This window comes from Rousettus aegyptiacus, unplaced genomic scaffold (genome assembly GCF_014176215.1).
Source record: "Rousettus aegyptiacus isolate mRouAeg1 unplaced genomic scaffold, mRouAeg1.p scaffold_m13_p_13, whole genome shotgun sequence".
Taxonomy (NCBI): domain Eukaryota; kingdom Metazoa; phylum Chordata; class Mammalia; order Chiroptera; family Pteropodidae; genus Rousettus; species Rousettus aegyptiacus.
Window position 1 is genome coordinate 16,737,553 of NW_023416288.1, and position 6,663 is coordinate 16,744,215.

A 6,663-nucleotide genomic window follows, 5' to 3' on the forward strand; every position below is an offset into this window, starting at 1 on the left:
CAACTTGTAAGCACCCTCCAGGTGCAGGCAAAGACAATGCCTTAGGAGCAGCAACAGGTCAAGCATTAACCGAGCCAGTCTGTAGGGCTCTGAATTACCTGTAACCATGGCTCCCCACATTAAGTTTTCACTGCATCCCATAATTAAGAATTTTGCTACATTGTGTCTTTATTTTTATTCATCTCAATGTATAAAAGTTCTCAATTTCCCTTTGATTTTGTCTTTGGCCATTAGTTATTTAAGAGTGTGTTATTTAATTCCCACATATTTGTTTAATTTCTTGTTTTTTGTTATTGGTTTCTAATTTCACTCTTATTTTGAATATAGACATACTTTGTATGATTTCAACACTTTTCAATTTATTGAAACTTGTTTTATGCCCTAGCATACATATGATCTATCCTGGAGAATGAATGTTCTATGTGCACTGGAGAAGAATGTTTATTCTGTTGTTCGTTGCAGTCTTTATAGTACTTGTTGGGTCAAGTTGGTCTACCATGCTTATATTTTTATAATTTTCTTCCTAATGGATTAATTATTTTATCATTATTGCCTTTTAATATTAAACTTTACCGTAGAAAAGTTTTAGTTTGCCACCTTCAAACCGACATGACAGTTCCTCAATTTTAACTGTATTCTGAGGTGTTATTTCACTATGGTTACTGTCAAAGTGCCATTCCTACTTCATGAAGGAGGAACCAGATACACGCAAAAGAAATACATAGCCCAGGAGTGGCAGCAAAAATGATAGGAGTGGCTATGTGGGAGTGACTAAGGATATGACCCTTCCATAAAACAACTGGGCCCTAGAAGGCAGAGTAGTTGTTTGTACATACTGATTTCACTACTTGGATATTAGCTAGGAAGTATTTTTGAAGAAAAACAAAAATGTTTAATGTGAGAGAATTCAGATGACAGAGTAGGGAACAACAAGAATCTGTCTTCCAACCTGGACAGCAGTTGCACTGGCAGAATCTGATATAACAGTTTTGGAACCCCAGAGTCTCTTGAAGGCTTTCAACTTCCAAGAGAAGTTTTGATGGTAAATTGCAGATGATTTTGGTCAATTTCAGCTCTTAGTACAGTAGCAGCTACCCCCTCCCCCCATTGCCAATCGACTGGCAAGGCAGCTGTGCAAGTGATCCTGGAGCAGCCTGCTCACAACCTTCCAGAGCCAAGGTAGGCAAGAAGGACCCTGTCCTCCATATATCGGGAATCTGCCCTCCTCTTACTGGTTACTGCTTCTGAACACAGAGATGCGGACAAAAGATGGGTGACCATTGTTGTACCTCCCACAATTATTGCAGGCCCCTTCCTTGAAGTAACTTCAAGGGGGTTTAAAGAGCTGGTGCCCTTCCATCTGCCCTTCATTTTTCTCTTTTGGGAGCCAGACATTAAAGAACAGAATAAAAACTTAACAAAACTACTGTATATGTGAGGAAAATTAGAAAGTGATCATACATGCTCAGAGAAAGACTCAGAAAGACCCTAGAAGACCTTAAGTTTACATACCAGGCCCATCCTCATCACCAGACAGCCTGCAACAATCAGAACAAAAAACAGCAAACCTGACTTCCAGAGTTACCACATTATTAGATTCAAATGTCCATTTTTCAATAACAAAAAAACATAAGGCATACAAAGAAATATGGAAGTATGAACCATTCAAAGGAAAAAATAAACAGAATCTGTCCCTGAAAAATACTTGATGACAGATCTACTAGACAAAGACTTTAAAACAACTCTCTTTAAAAAGCTCAAAGAACTAAAGGAAGATGTGGAGAAAGTTTAAGAAGGACATAATTGGCTAAAGAAGCTATGTTAGATTGACTAAAAAAGCTGTGGTACATATATACAATGGAATATTACTCAGCCATAAAAAGAGATGAAATACTGCCATTTGCAACAACATGGGTGGACCTTGAAATAATCATACTAAGTGAAAAAAGCCAAACAGAAAAGGTTGAAAATCACATGGTATCACATATGTGGGATACAAACCTAAAACCTAAAAGCAACCAATGAACAGGACAAACAAACAGAGACTCATGGACATAGACAATGGACTAGTGGTTACCAGAAAGGAGGGGGGAGGAAGGAGGGAGAAAATAAAAAAAAATAAAATGTTAAATAAAATTATGTATATGTAATATGAAAAAAATAATAAACTGGCATTTAAAAAATAAAATACAAAAGAAGGACTGGTATTCTTCTTTAAATGTTTGCTAGAATTACCAATGACACCATCAAGTCAAGGGCTTTAGGATGAACAATTTCCTTTTACCAGGATCTTTTTTCTTAAATTTTCCTTTCTTCATCATAAACAAGAGTTTTTAAAATAAGGTTAGGGATAAAGAAAGCTACTCACTGCTGCCTGTAAAATCTATCAGTCCAAGGTGTGAGTTCATACTATCAACCAAGCCAATTGGACTCCTTTTCTAGAATAGCTAGAAAAATCAACTTTTTATTTTTATATAAGCTACCAAGAGGCATTCCCTGTCACAGAGAAAAACCTGAGAAAATGAGGCTAAAACATAGACAAAAGCTGAAGACAAGGGAATAGCAAAGAATCTTGAGTTTTTTAATGTAGTGGTGAAATAAAAGTATTCCTTCTTTAGGGAAAAAAATATTTTGAAAAAACACTAGTTTCCTCTTTAAGAATGGAAGTTAGCTTCTTAACAGTAAAATTTATTAGCTAAATAGAAAACTAAAATAAATTGTCTCCCCCAGAAATGCAGTTTTTTTTTTTGACAATTTTTCACAAGCTCCTCTCAAACAAAGTAAAAATTTTCCTAGTGCAAATAAACTTACTAGTTTACTTCTATTTTACACAAGTGAACCCTTTAATTGACTTTACTCCTTCAAATGTTTGTGAAAACTGTTTAGCTAAATTAGATGTCACAAAATAACTTGTGAAAATTAGAGATGGTTTTTAATTGAAAGATTATATTGTTATTGTTTTTATTCAACAGTAAGCTTCCTAAGCTTTTCATAAAGGTACACTGTATTCAAAGACTCTAAAAACTGCAGTTTTATCTATCCTACTGTTCTCTTCCTACTACAATGAAATTTTAATAAAATTATTCTAACACTTTTTGCCCCCGAAGCCCAAACACGTTGCAATGTTTCTTGTTTTGTTAAATTTTTCTTTCTCACAGTTGACTCTAAAGCTAGTTTTACAAGGTCTCCGGCTTTAGTTACGTGAGTATGGTTTCCTTTTAGCTTAACTAGATAGAGTTTTTATTCTTTGCACCTGAAAGAGTTTTAATAAAACTATTTGCTTGGTCTCATCCTCCATACATAGGGCTTTTTCCAGGTCATCAGAGAGTGGCTATGACAGCAGGATTCCAGATCTTTGGTCTTAGACAAACACCATCACCCTATTTCAAAATGACTATCCTTTTTTTAATCCTCATAATCCTGAAAAAAATATTATGATCCCAATAGTAGCACTGTTAATGCCACACTCAAATCTCTTAGACATGTTTCTGAATATGTTGTAGGTATCCTAATGTATGTATCTACATCTCTCCACCTTACAGCTTTTTCTTGGCTAGCCTAGGGCAGGCAAGTAGTGCTAAGGAACCCCTAGAAGCAGTCCTTAGCAATGAAAAAGGAAGTCGAAGAATAAATACTCTAGCTTCCTCACTCATTGGATTGGATAACTCTGAGATGTGTTCCACACTTTCTACCAAAGGTCCCCAGGGCATGAAGTCCTATTTGCCCACAGTTAAAAACCACTCACTTCCTTCTCTTTCTTTATTTACTTCTGCACTACTCTTTTGGTAATTCTTGGGATCACCTCCCAGTGAAATGTGCTCCAACATTTTAGACCCTTTCTCAGGGTCTGCATCTGAGGGAAACCCAATTTCAAATATATCATTTTGCAGTTTAGGAAACTGAGATTTGGAGAGGTTAAATAACTTGTTCAACATCACACCTATATTAGATATAGACTCTGCACTTTAAACCCAGAAATTTCCTAGATCCAGGACCTATATTTGCCTCTCTGACACATGGCTTCTGAAATATAAGCATTTATACACATTAGATAATCTATTACCGCCTAAAATGCAATTGATATTCAAAGGTTTAAATTTCTGGCTTAACACCAAAAGGTCCTATTCATGATCAGATCTATGTATCTCTTACCAACTCATCTCCTATCTTGCCCCACAAACCTTTCATTTTATTGTTGCACATTCCTGTGCTTTTGTAGTTCTACAGCCTCGAACACCTGTTGGGTGTGGGCTTTGATTTTAACCTGCTTACAAGCTAAAAAGTTACCTTGTTGCTTTTTCATGTGACAGAAGACTAGACTCCTAAATCAGAGAAAAAGACCTTATGACCACACAGCAAGCAGCATAAGCATTAGTATGTTTGTACTGATTCTCCTTGCTTCCAAGTCTCATGGGGCAATGCAATATGGACACAAATGGATACCTCATATGTGGTGGGTTTTTATCATAGTTAAGAAACGTTGAACTTGAAGAACTCACCATTTTATAGCACTCAGTAAGCAAGACTGCTCTTTACCCTGGAGAGAACCATTACCTTATCCCTCAAGGTTGTTCACTGAAAACAAAACCCAAAGAAATGGCCCTGGTAAAGAGTAGTCTGAACTCTTCACTTTTCAAATCTGAAACTAACAGTTCTTCAAGATTCATCAGTTTTTACTCATTTAAAGTGACCTTGGTTTCCATAAATTTTAATAGAAGGAGACTTAATACAAGTAGTTAAGAATATTCTAGACATAGTGCAGTTTTTGTTACTTTATAAAAGTTTTCTATTTGAAAGATATAGTAAATTTTGTGATGTGAGACCAAATTAAAGGAATTGATTTAGCAGGTTTGATTTAAACAGTGCATATTTTGTCTTTGTTGTTTTAGAAGTGCAGTGTAAAATATTGGTTTACAACTATAACACCTGGGTCTCTAATACTGTTTTTAAACTTTTTCCAGGAGGAATAAGAGTATAGTAATGTCCCCACTTAATGTTGTCAGTAGATTCTATGACTTGAAGTGAAATAGTGTATAACACAAGCAATTTTACCATAGGCTAATAGTTATAAATGAGTAAAGCGTGTGGAAAGTAAAGAGTTCAGAAGTACTGTTAGTTTCAGACATGGCTGATGTGATGGGTAATTTTATTTGTCAACTTAACTGGGCTAAGGGATGCCCAGATAGCTGGTAAAACATTATTTCTAGGTGTGGTGTCTGTGAGGGTATTTCTGGAAAAGATTTGCATTTGATTCAGTAGATGGAGTTAAAAGAGATTCACCCTCACTAATCTGAGGAAATTATCCAATCTTTTGGGACCCAAATGATCCAAGAAGGTAAAGGCAGGGCAAATTCTTCTTGAGTTGGGATGTCCATTTTTGCTGCCTTTGGACATTGGAAGTCCATATAGATTCTCAGGCCTTTGACCTTGGACTGAATTATACCACTAGCTTTCCTGGTCCTTTGGCTTGAAGACATTCAGATTGTGAGACTTCTCAGCCTCCATAACCATGTGAGCCAATTCCTATAATAAATCTTAGATATAGATATCTATGTATACCCCGTTGGTTCTATTTCTTTGGAGAACCCTGACTAATACAGCTGGACATTTGCTCTTGCTCTTGCTCTTGGCTCTTGCTCTCAGACAGACTACCATAAGCTGTGCATGCTAGACCAAGACTCCAAGACTCATAACCTACCAGCAGAAAGAGCGCATCTTCCCTGATAGCTGTGCAGAAAAGTCCAAGAAAAATTCTTACCGGCCTGACTTCAGTCAAAAGGCTTTCCCTGAATCATTCACTGTAGTTAGGTGGGTAGAAGACTTTGGTGTTAGTGGCTTCAGGGGTTGGGGAAGAGGGTTGCTTATGGCAAAAGTCAGCTTTACCTAAAATACATGACATGGGTTCTCTATATAAAACAGGCTCCACATGGCAGGCAAGATACCACTCCACCAATCCTCTCTGGACACTCAACTAGAGGATTACAACCCTTGGTCTATGTTTAACAGAGCTATCCCATTCCTAATGGAGAAACAGTTCATTTCAGTTTTTAAACCACCATCTAAAAAGAAAGTGCTCTACTTTCTAACACCAATGGAAGTTGCTAATGACCTTATTACCTATAAATCTGGGGTTGTGTAAAAGCATATATAACAAACAATTTTTAAATGGAATTTAAAATTGAAACGAAATTAAAAATTGTTGTAGCCACCAGCCCCCGAAAGACACACGGACCACCAGAACTCAGTGAGTTATGGGAAACACTCTTTATTCAGCCAGCTGGGTCTGCCAGGGGTACACAGACCCCAAATTAAGCAGCCCCAAAATGTAGAGGTACAGGGGTTTTAAGCCCAAAATCTCATTCTTCATTCTGTCTAAACACAAAGGGCTATCTTTCTTCTATTCATTACCTGTCAACTCACAGGTCAGGTGCATAAGCGGGGGTACAGAAGCAGAAAGCTTATTGTTAGAATGTTATGTTCCTATGGGTGACAGCCTATGTTCCCATGGCCATAGCCATGTTACCATGGACACAGCCAAGCAGTAATTTTCCTGCAAGTAATAAATTTTTAGCAGTCATTTTTCAGCCATTACATTCCCCACTGGCCTTAGGAGACAATCAAATCTTTGATTCTTCATGTGGAATTTGTTCATAGCCTCTAACC